General features: G+C 38.7%; 2 long non-coding RNA genes and 1 pseudogene across 2 annotated transcripts; all 3 read right to left on the reverse strand.

Moving 5' to 3' along the window:
• Window positions 1-1,493: 1,493 nt before the first annotated feature.
• Window positions 1,494-2,862, reverse strand: LOC147789721 (uncharacterized). The gene is made up of 3 exons (XR_015423308.1): window positions 2,717-2,862; window positions 2,539-2,612; window positions 1,494-1,694 (listed from the first exon to the last, which is right to left on the reverse strand). It is a non-coding gene; the product is annotated as an uncharacterized LOC147789721 (long non-coding RNA).
• Window positions 2,863-3,098: 236 nt separating this feature from the next.
• On the reverse strand, window positions 3,099-6,531 carry LOC147789722 (uncharacterized; annotated as a pseudogene).
• A 1,501-nt stretch (window positions 6,532-8,032) lies between these two features.
• Window positions 8,033-9,358, reverse strand: LOC147789723 (uncharacterized). The gene is made up of 3 exons (XR_015423307.1): window positions 9,283-9,358; window positions 9,105-9,178; window positions 8,033-8,260 (listed from the first exon to the last, which is right to left on the reverse strand). It is a non-coding gene; the product is annotated as an uncharacterized LOC147789723 (long non-coding RNA).
• Window positions 9,359-12,395: the final 3,037 nt, after the last annotated feature.

Below are 12,395 nucleotides of genomic sequence, written 5' to 3' on the forward strand. Positions count from 1 at the left end.
CGACCTTGGATTTGGGATTCAACGAAAATGATGATTTTGAGCTAACCTTTGGCGATTTTGACCGTCTTTTCCTTCCCTATGAGGTTGACGATTTCCTCATCTCCGAAGATTTTGATCAAACTACGATTTCCTCATCTCTGGGAATTGGAATAAGGTGTAATTTTAAGGATACTCAAGAAGTTTGGTAGTCATGGGAGTTTGATCCAACGAATTGGTAGTTTGATCCAAATCTTCGGAGATGAGGAAATCGTCAGCCTCATAGGGAAGGAAAAGACCGTCAAGATCGCCAAAGGTTAGCTCGAAATCATCATTTTCATCGAATCTCAAGTCCAAGGCAACTAAATTAATATTTAAAAACAAATTATAAAATGATTTCCATATTAACATTTTATTTTTATTAATTTTTTTTAATAAATTATTCGAATAACTCCAATCAACCTAATATGAATATTTTATGATTAACTTAAGCGGAATTCATTATTTGATTGGAATTTTTTACCATCTAAATAATTAAATTAGGAACCTATTCAACAAAAATATTTATTTGTTTAGTTTTTGATATTTCTATATTGATTTGATTAAAATTTAATGAGTTGAATATGAGCGGAAGAGAATAACTCAAAATTATTATTATTATTTTTTTTTATATTTTTGTTAAAATTTTTCTTTTATATTTTTTTCTTTTTTAAGAAATTTTCAAAAATTATTTTTAAATCGAAGTGAAATATGACCTACAATTTTATTTTTCAAAAAATAAAATGAATAAAAAAAGTATATAGATTGTTATTGAATAAAATTATAATAAAGTATTTATAAAAATCAAACTATTTAATATAAAGATTATTATCTAATATAAAATGTTGGAAATTTTACAATTATTGGGGAAATATTTTTTTAATAAACGAATATAGAGGGCATATATGGAAACATTTTGCACATTCAAAACAAAAAGATTAAAATTATAAAAGAAGATGAAAATTATAAAAATGTATAACTACATACATATATATGTGTGATGCGTATATATGTATATGTATGTGTGTATCTATGCATGTAGATATGTATCTATTATATATGTGTGTGTGTGTTGTGTGATACATACATATATAAGCATAGGGTGAGGCACGACCATATAGTGATCCATGCATGCCATGGTGAAGCACGACCATATAGTGATCCATGCATGTCATGGTGATGCACGACCTCCGTTTGAGTGGCACTGATGGCCTGTGGACGTTATGATCTTGATAATATCTGTGTGCATACATACTAAATAATAGATGACAATTCTAAAGTAGGACCACAACATCATGCCATACACTCGTTTCTCCCATCTCATAATATATCCATATGGTCTTTGGTCCTATAACGACCGTTCTTCGACACATCGAATCTCGAATCGCTACATGGACTCTAGGATAAAAAGCCTTACAACATTTTCATTTGATAAAACAGGAGACACAATAAAATTTATGTTATCTGATTAGCATTAAAAATCCAAATAGTTCCAAAACATAACGGGATCCGCGGAAACACAACAAAAGAAAAACAGTTACAAAATAGCATAAGTTTTCCCAAAATAAACATCAAAATGGCATTAAAACGACATGGACAAAGAGGACTCGATCTAAGGGTCTCCACTGTAGCCGCACGGCTCCACACATTCCCGCCTCCGACATTGGTCTACTTAGCACCTGAAAAATAGCAACAACATGGGATGAGTATAAAAATACTCAGTAAGCAACCTACTTGTAGTCTCTTATCGGACTTAATCCTATACACGGAAACTTTGACTATATGCTCGAATCTATCTCTAGCAAAGACTACTATGGTCTCAAAAGAAGACCCCATTGATTTTCATTGATATGGATTTTCTTCCATACCTAAATATCTAATGAGCTTAAATCAGTGGATTTTCCCTAGTGGTGTCTGGCCTTAACTACCTGTTCCTGAGAATCAGTAACTACCTGTCACTACGCCTCGCCGGGCTGGGTCAGTAAACTACCTGTCTTACACCCCGGTCGGGTTTAGATCAGTAAAAGGCCATGGGTCCCCCACTAGGCACCCCTGACGTGGTACTACAGCATGATACTTACTAAGGCCATCCATATCTACAATAGATGACAACTAAAAGACGGTAACCTATAGTCTACGAAATTCATAATTCACACTATCTAGCACATAGCAAAATAGTCCAATTCACACATGGGCAATAAAGGGGCTATCCACACCCCAAAACAAAACAGCACAAAGTATCAAGGCTCACATCGTACTTATCATGCAAATCAAGAAATAACAATCTATCTCGACTTCCTTGGAAGCACATAAACCCAAACGCTTATCAGAGAAATTCACAATAATGCATGCGGAAGCTATATAACCCTAACTATAATCAAGGTATAAACACTCACGTTATCGAAGTACCATAAATGAAACTAATGTTAACCAAACTCCTAAGTATAATACTAGATCATTTGCCCATAATCCAAACCGACTCCTACAAGCATTTCTTAGAACTTGCTCCATGCGGTTACTTACTTGTTGTAGACTTTTCGAGCTTGTTTCGGGTCTTCAACAAATTTCCAATTCGTTCAAAGATCTACAATTAGGTCCTACATTTTGAAACTATATCAAAACTATAGAAGTTGAGTAGGATTCGAGTTAAAAATAGTCCAAATATACGAGCATTGGCCTCGGAACCGAGGGTCATGCATACCTTCGAGCCTAGTTTTGGGTAGTGGATCAGAATCTGCTAATTGGGTCGGGTCGGGTCCAACGGTTCGTTAAATCCAACGCTCAGCTCCTTCCTTCCAGCGACCTTCCTTTCCTTCTTCAGCTTCTACGACTCTTACCAATGTTCCCTTTTCTTTTTTTTTTTTCCTTCTTATTTCAAAAACAGCTTCAACAAGATTTAAAGAGAAGATTTTTGGTAGGTGGGAGACCTACCCACTTGCCTTTTCATATTTCTGCCTCATTTTCTGTCTTTTCATATATATATATATATATTTTAATTAGTACAGCCGGCTTTTCTTCATTTAATGCCAACTGTACGAGTTATTACAATCTTCCCCCTTAAGAACTTTCGTCCCCGAAAGTTCCTAATCCCAGAACAATATAGGGTACTTGGCCCTCATCTCACTCTCTAACTCCCAGGTTGCTTCCTCGACGCGATGGTTCTTCCACACCACTTTGACCAGTAAAATCTCCTTGTTTCTAAGCTTCTGTACTTTCGTAGCTACGATCCCGATGGGCTCCTCCTCGTAACTTAAATCCCTTTGCAAGGGAAGGTTTGCATACTCTATCACATGAGAAGGATCTGGGGTATACTTACGCAGCATAGACACGTGGAACACGTTGTGTACGGCAGCTAGAGCAGGTGGCAAGGCTAGTCTGTACGCTACAGGCCCAACTCTCTCCAGGATGTCGAAAGGACCGATAAATCTTGGACTCAACTTGCCCTTCTTCCCAAACCTCATCACCCCTCTCATGGGTGCAACTTTTAGGAAGATGTGATCTCCAACGGCGAACTCTAAGCCCTTACGACGTGTGTCTGCATAACTTTTTTGTCGGCTCTGAGCAGTCTGAATTCGTACTCTGATTTTTTGCACGACGTCATTAGTTAGTTGCACTAACTCTGGCCCTAACAATTGCCGCTTCCCCACTTCCTCCCAGAAAATTGGGGACCGACATCTTCGCCCGTACAGGGCCTCAAAAGGTGCCATCTGAATGGTTGCCTGGTAACTGTTATTATATGCAAATTCCATAAGGTGAAGGTATTCGTCCCAACTGCAGACGAAATCAACCACGCATGCCCGCAACATGTCTTCTAGAACCTGATTCAATCTCTCTGTTTGGCCATCAGTTTGCGGGTGGAACGCTGTACTGAATTTGAGTTGGGTCCCCATTGCCTTCTGCAAACTTTTCCAAAAGTGGGAGGTAAAACGTGCATCGCTGTCTAACACAATGGAGACCGGAATCCCATGTAGTCTGACAATTTGTTCCAAATACAACTTTGCCCACTTATCCACTGTATAGGTAGCCTTACCTGGAATGAAGTTGGCGGATTTCGTCAACCTATCTATAATCACCCAAATAACTGTGTATCCCTTCGAGGTTTTGGGAAATCCTGATATGAAGTCCATGGCTATATCCTCCCACTTCCACTGTGGAATGTCTAGGGGTTGTAATAGGCCTGAGAGTTTTTGTATAGGAGCCTTCACCTGCTGGCACGTGAGACACTTACTAACTCTAAGGGCAACTTCTCGCTTCATCCCTGGCCACCAATAGCACTTCTTCAAGTCATGATACATCTTGGTACTACCAGGGTGTACTGAATATAGCGATTCATGGGCTTCAGTCAAGAGGTCCTCCTTGATCTGACTATCTGCAGGAACACATAACCGTCCCTGCCACAGTAGCCCTCCATCAGAAGACAGGGTGAAACCTTCTTCTCTCACTGCCTCATTCTGCTTACAAATTGAGTATAAGGGTTGTTTCTCTGAGCATTTATGATTCGCTGTCTTAAATCCGGCTGGACTCTAAGCTGACTCAATCTTTCAACTGCACCTCTTGTCACCACTTCTATTTCAACCGACGCCATATCCTCTTGCAACCTACACTCTCTTGTGACTAATACCGAAGAGTGAGCTGTTTTCCTGCTTAGTGTGTCAGCTACAACATTAGCCTTACCGGGGTGATATTATTTCAATGTCGTAGTCCTTGACTAACTCCAACCAACGCCTTTGCCTCATGTTGAGTTCCTTTTGAGTGAATAAGTATTTCAAGCTCTTGTGATCGGTGAAAATCTGTATACGCTCGCCACCATATCTTTAGAGCAAATACTATGGCAGCTAACTCCAGGTCATGCGTTGGGTAGTTTCTCTCGTAGTCCTTTAACTGTCTCGAAGCATAGGCTATGACCTTGCCATTCTGCATCAAAACGCAACCTAGGCCCTTCCCTGATGCGTCACTATAAATCACAAAGTTGCCTGAGCCATCTGGTACTGTAAGTACCGGCGCTGTAACCAATCGATGCTTAAGTTCACCAAAACTTTGCTCACTTGCACTATTCCACGAGAACACCTTCCCTTTCGTTGTTAGTTGAGTGAGGTTGGCGGCTATTTTGGAGAAATCTTGGATGAATCTTCTATAGTATCCAGCTAAACCTAAGAAGCTCCTTACTTCGGTTGCCGAGGTAGGTCGGGGCCAATCTATAATTGCCTCGATTTTGGTTGGATCCACTGATATACCCTTTCCTGACACAACATGCCCCAAGAAGGTCACTTCCTGCAACCAGAATTCACATTTAGAAAACTTGGCATAAAGTCGATGTGCCCTTAGCCTTGACAACACTTGATGCAAGTGCACCCCGTGCTCCTCCTCGGTCTTGGAGTATATTAATATGTCGTCAACGAATACTATGAAAAATGTATCCAAGAAATCCTTAAACACCCTATTCATCATATCCATGAATGCTGCTGAAGCGTTCGTAAGTCCAAACGACATCACGGTAAACTCAAAATGACCATATCGGCTCCTAAAAGCTGTCTTGGGGATATCGACCTCCTTTATCCTCAACTGATGGTATCCCGATCGTAGGTCAATTTTTGAAAATACTGAAGCACCTTGCAATTGATCAAATAGATCGTCAATTCGAGGTAACGGGTATTTGTTTTTTATTGTTACTTTATTCAATTCCCTATAGTCAATGCACAATCTCAAGGTCCCATCCTTCTTCTTGACAAAAAGCACTGAGGCTCCCCATGGCGATACACTTGGTCTGATAAAACCCCGATCTAAGAGATCCTGCAATTGTTCCTTAAGTTCCTTCAACTCGACAGGAGCCATTCTATAAGGTGCCTTGGAGATTGAAGCTGTACCAGGTTCCAGTTCGATTGCAAAGTCCATGTCCCTGACTGGTGGTAACCCAGGCAGTTCATCTGGAAACACATCTTTAAACTCTTGTACTACCGGCACATTCATCATACTACGAGTATCTTTCCTTGAGTCCATTACGTTAGCCAATAAGGCCCAGGCTCCGTGGCCCATTATTTTTCTTGCCTTTAGAGTAGAGATAATCCTTGGAGTGCTTCGAGAATCCACCCCTTTAAATTTAAAGCTCTGTTCATTAGGTGGCCTAAAGATCACCTCTCTAGCCCTGCAATAGATAATTGCATGGTTCTCGGCTAACCAGTCCATGCCGAGGATCACGTCAAAATCAGTCATGTTAAGAACGATTAACACCACCTCTAGAGGTCGTTCTGCTATTACTATTTGACTTGTTTGCACCATCTCATTGGCTACTAAAATCTCCCCTGACGGCGTAGACACCGATAAACTGTATCCTAAAGGCTCTAGTCCTAACCGTGCATATCTAACAAAGGTAGTAGATATGAACGAGTGTGTGGATCCAGAGTCAAATAATACAAAAGCATGAAAGCCAAGTACTGGTAAGGTACCTATCACCACGGTGTCCATGTCATCCGCCCTCTTTCCTGTAGTTGCCCTAGCAGTACCGCGATTCTGCGCCATGCCCCCTCGGCCTCATTGCCCTGACCCTGACGCCCTGTTCTCCTCTTGGCGCCTTCGGTGAGGGCAATCAACCTTTTTATGACCACTCTTTCCACAATAGAAACATGCGTCTGAACCTGCCCTACACTCCCCAGTATGTCTGGTGCCACAAGTAGGGCAAGTAGGCCTCTCAAGTCTGAGGGCCTCACTTCTAACACCCTGTTGTCTTTCTGTTGGAGGTGGTTTATGTGATCTTCCTCTGTTCAGGTGTCGTGATGTCCTATCAGAATGCTCGTTCCATTCCCGCTTACCTAGGAGGTTCCTTTGACCCCCAAATCTCCTAAGCATCTTTTGGAGCTGGGCGTCCATCATGGTGGCAGCATTTAGGGCGGCTGCATATGTAGTGGGTGTCACTGCCCCCACTGTTCCCTGGATTTCCTCTCGAAGACCTGCAATAAATCTTCGTATCCGTTTTTCCTCCGTATCGACCTGCTCTGGTGCAAATCGGAACAATCGGGTCAGCTCCAAATCGTACTCCTCAACCGTCCTATTTCCTTGCCTCAGGTTTAGGAAGGCGGCCTCATTTTGATACTGATTCACTTGTGGGTAGTACTTGTGGAAAAACGCCCTCTTCATTTCATGCCAACCGATTGGTTCCTCATCTTCCTCTCTACCCTTCAATGTCCTTTGAGCAATTTTCCACCAAAAGTGTGCCTCGCTTTTGAGCATGTAGGAGGCACAGTTCACTTTCTGATCCTCAGGGCAATTCATATGCCCAAATATGGTTTCAATCGCTTCTACCCATGCTTCTGCAGCCATTGGATCAATTTCCTTCCCTTTGAAGGTCGGAGGGTCATGCTTCCTAAAGTCCCTGATGAATTTCTGCTCTCTAGTCATGCTAGCGAAATTCCCCCCTTGGTTGGCCCTAGCGGCCCGTATGAGCTCCTGAAGGGCCTCGTTGGAAATCAATACCAGGCCTAAAGGTGGGGCTCCTATCTGCCCCTGAGTCTGTACTGGCGGCGTTTGCACACGATCAGGCGACTGAACCGGCAACGTCTTTTCAAGAGCTGAGTCTTGGGTAGGATCAGATTCCTCTGGAGCACTGGCTGCTCGCCCACCTCTCCCTCGTCCATTACTTCTAGTTATGGGTGCCATAATATCTACATCATCAATCAATACGCAAGTTACAAGTTGATTATTTCAAGCCTTTAACCATAGCAGGTTCATGAATTAATGTCTCATCATAGAAACGTTAAACTATGATACGACTACAACTATGGACTACTGCTTGTAACTTACTCTCTTGATTACCAAGTAGAGGAGGAAACGTGGTTACAAGCCAAGCTGCAGTGGACCCAACTGACACTCTAGATAAAGGAGGGTCTACAGGACCTAACAACCTAGGGCTCTGATACCAAACTGTAACGACCGTTCTTCGATACATAGAATCACAAATCGCTACGTGGACTCTAGGATAAAAAGCCTTACAACATTTTCATTTGATAAAACGGGAGACACAATAAAATTGATGTTATCTGATAAGCATTAAAAATCCAAATAGTTCCAAAACATAACGGGATCCGCGGAAACACAACAAAAGAAAAACAGTTACAAAATAGCATAAGTTTTCCCAAAATAAACATCAAAATGGCATTAAAACGACATGGACAAAGAGGACTCGATCTAAGGGTCTCCACTGTAGCCGCACGGCTCCACACATTCCCGCCTCCGACATTGGTCTACTTAGCACCTGAAAAATAGCAACAACATGGGATGAGTATAAAAATACTCAGTAAGCAACCTACTTGTAGGCTCTTATCGGACTTAATCCTATACACGGAAACTTTGACTATATGATCGAATCTATCTCTAGCAAAGACTACTATGGTCTCAAAAGAAGACCCCATGGATTTTCATTGATATGGATTTTCTTCCATACCTAACTATCTAATGAGCTTAAATCAGTGGATTTTCCCTAGTGGTGTCTGGCCTTAATTACCTGTTCCTAAGAATCAGTAACTACCTGTCACTACGCTTCGCCGGGCTGGATCAGTAAACTACCTGTCTTACACCCCGGTCGGGTTTAGATCAGTAAAAGGCCATGGGTCCCCCACTAGGCACCCCTGACGTGGTACTACAACATGATACTTACTAAGGCCATCCATATCTACAATAGATGACAACTAAAAGACGGTAACCCATAGTCTACGAAATTCATAATTCACGCTATCTAGCACATAGCAAAATAGTCCAATTCACACATGGGCAATAAAGGGGCTATCCACACCCCAAAACAAAACAGCACAAAGTATCAAGGCTCACATCGTACTTATCATGCAAATCAAGAAATAACAATCTATCTCGACTTTCTTGGAAAGACAGAAACCCAAACGCTTATCAGAGAAATTCACAATAATGCATGCGGAAGCTATATAACCCTAACTATAATCAAGGTATAAACACTCACGTTATCGAAGTACCATAAATGAAACTAATGTTAACCAAACTCCTAAGTATAATACTAGATCATTTGCCCATAATCCAAACCGACTCCTACAAGCATTTCTTAGAACTTGCTCCATGCGGTTACTTACTTGTTGTAGACTTTTCGAGCTTGTTTCGGGTCTTCAACAAATTTCCAATTCGTTCAAAGATCTACAATTAGGTCCTACATTGAGAAACTATATCAAAACTATAGAAGTTGAGTAGGATTCGAGTTAAAAATAGTCCAAATATACGAGCATTGGCCTCGGAACCGAGGGTCATGCATACCTTCGAGCCTAGTTTTGGGTAGTGGATCAGAATCTGCTAATTGGGTCGGGTCGGGTCCAACGGTTCGTTAAATCCAACACTCAGCTCCTTCCTTCCAGCGACCTTCCTTTCCTTCTTCAGCTTCTAGACTCTTACCAATGTTCCCTTTTTTTTTTTTTTTTTTTTTTTTTCCTTCTTATTTCAAAAACAGCTTCAAAAAGATGAGAAGATTTTGGGTAGGTGGGAGACCTACCCACTTGCCTTTTCATATTTCTGCCTCATTTTCTGTCTTTTCATATATTTTTTTTTTAATTAGTACAACTGGCTTTTTTTTTTAATTAGTACAGCGTGCATATCTAACAAAGGTAGTAGATATGAACGGAATTGTATATGACCTATAATTTTATTTTTCAAAAAGAAAAAAAAAAGTATATCATTTTTTATCAAATAAAATTATAATAAAGTATTTATAATAATCAGACTATTAGTTGTTATTTAATGTAGAAATCTTCCAAATTTTACAATTATTTGGAAAATATTTTTTTTTAATAAACGGAGGGAATATATGGTAACATTTTACACATTTAAAACAAAAAAATATTAAAATTATAAAAAAAAGATGAAAATTATAAAAATGTATAAGTACATACATGTTATATATGTGTGATGTGTATATATGTATATGTATGATTATGCATGTAGATATGTATCTATTATAAATGCGCGTGTGTGCTGTGTGATACATACATATATATGTACAGGATGACGCACGACTATATAGTGATCCATGCATGCTATGGTGAGGCACGACCATATAGTGATCCATGCATGTCATGGTGATGCACGACCTCTGTTTGAGTGGCACTAATGGCTTGTGGACATTATGATTTTGATAATATCTGTGTGCATACATACTAACTAATAGATGACAATTCTTGTAACGACCCAAATTTTTATACTTAATTTAAGGTCTCTACTGTGTACATACCATAAACATTAAATGCGGAAGACTTCATTTAAATTCCATAAAACATAACCTTTATCTTAAAACACAGGCATGGACTTACGTGTTTCGAAAACATCTTTAAAATGACACAACAAAAGAGTAAATAAAATGAATAAGAGTTTAAGTTTAAAAAACATCCTATTCTAGCCCCTATTACTGGGACCTGTTAAAACTAGAACCGTCACGGCAGCGCTATGCAAAGCATAACGATCGTTGTCCTGCCATTGGATGTACGCGTCCGTACCCTCGTGATGGGATAGAGGTATCCCCCAAATGCATGAACACACAATATGCATGAGGTCCCACTAGTCCTACAATTATCATTAATGAACATAACCCCCTGTCACGTTTTCATGCTTACATGTCAATCTCATTCTCATTTCTTTACATATCATACATATTCCTAGCGGGGTTATGTTTCATGCAATCTACCGTATTTCGTGTCATACAATTCATGCAGTTACATTCAAATATTCATACAAACAAGCCATAATAGTTCAAGGGCCACACATCGTCACATGCATAACATATCACGTCAACTAAGCAGCATACATAACATACATTCACGTTCACATGATTTCGTACTTAAGCACCTTAAACTAGCATACAATTTAATGACACGTGCATATCCACGGGCACGTGCCAACATACAACAAATAACGCGTAACCTACGACGGGTGAGCCACTTACCTGGTTGGCCTTAGCCGAAGTATTCCCTAATTTTTTTAACGTAAGCTCCCGTTCCTCGAGAACTACACCAAATGTTGTCAACGTTTGCTTCATATCACATCGTTCGTCACCTTTTGTTAGTATTTCACATTTTAATTAATAATCCAACTAACAGTGTGAAATACAGCTCTAAACGACCTCAATAAAAATCGAGTTCTATGTTTTCATTGTTTCTAAATTATATAGAATAATAAAACTTAAAACTTAAATTAAAGATATGTCAATATTATTAATATTTCAAGCGACTGGGATAATTCAAACTTTAATATTATATCCTATAGATATAAATATAATAATTTCTCATATCTTCCATTTTCCTTCCCTCACTTTTTTTCTTTTCTCTGTTATATTATTTTACTTATGTTTACCGTACTTGTCATATGAACATTCCATTTTCCTTCCCATTTTTTTTCTTTTTAACTCAATTCTTTGAAGCAGTTCAATTCTACCTCCATATCTAATTATTTTAAGCAATTTAAATCTAATTCTTTCAATCTCCATATCTAATTATTTTAAGCAATTTAAAACTAATTCTTTTAATCAGTTTCTTCCTAGAGTTTAAGAAGCTGTTCAATTCTACCTAAATATCTAATTATTTTAAGCAATTTAAATCTAATTCTTTTAATAAGTTTGTTCCGGAGTTTAATTCTATAATATTTTAAGCAATTTAAATCTAATTCTTTTAATCAGTTTCTTCCTAGAGTTTAATTCTATAATTGATCAGTTTCCTCCTAGAGTTTAATTCTATAATTGTTTTAAGCAGTTTCTTCATTAAGCAGTTTCTTCATCCGAAGCAGTTTAATTCTACTCTCATATCTAAATTGTTTAATTTTTTAAATCGTTCAATTCTGTTCATTCATCAGTTTAATTCTATTCCCAGATTTTTTTTTTCTTTACTATTTCCAAATCTAATCTTCCTCTCTTTCTCGCCTTTCTTTCATTTTTCCCCCTCTTTATTTGTTTACCTAATCTTCCTCTCTTTCTCAGCTTTTCTTTCATTTTTTTCCCCTCTTTTTTTCAAATCTTAGTTTTTTTTTTATTTGAAATTGTTTTCCCCATCTTCCTTTTCCCTATCTTTCATTTTTTCCCCTCTTTTCATCCTGTTTTTCAAATCTTAGTTTTTTTTTATTTGAAATTGTTTTCCCCATCTTCCTTTTCCCTATCTTCCTCTCTTTCTTTATCTATCTGTTTTTTTTTCCTGCCAAATTGTAATGGACTCTCGATAGATAGTCCTTTTCCCTATCTTTCTCTCTTTCTTATCTATCTGTTTTTTTTTTTTTTTTTTTTTTCTGACAAATTGTAATGGACTCTTGATAGATAGTCCTTTTCCCTATATTCCTCTCTTTCATATCTATCTGTTTTTTGTCTGACAAATTGTAATGGACTCTTGATAGATAGA

This window comes from Cucurbita pepo, chromosome 13 (genome assembly GCF_057944985.1).
Source record: "Cucurbita pepo subsp. pepo isolate OVF chromosome 13, ASM5794498v1, whole genome shotgun sequence".
NCBI lineage: Eukaryota > Viridiplantae > Streptophyta > Magnoliopsida > Cucurbitales > Cucurbitaceae > Cucurbita > Cucurbita pepo.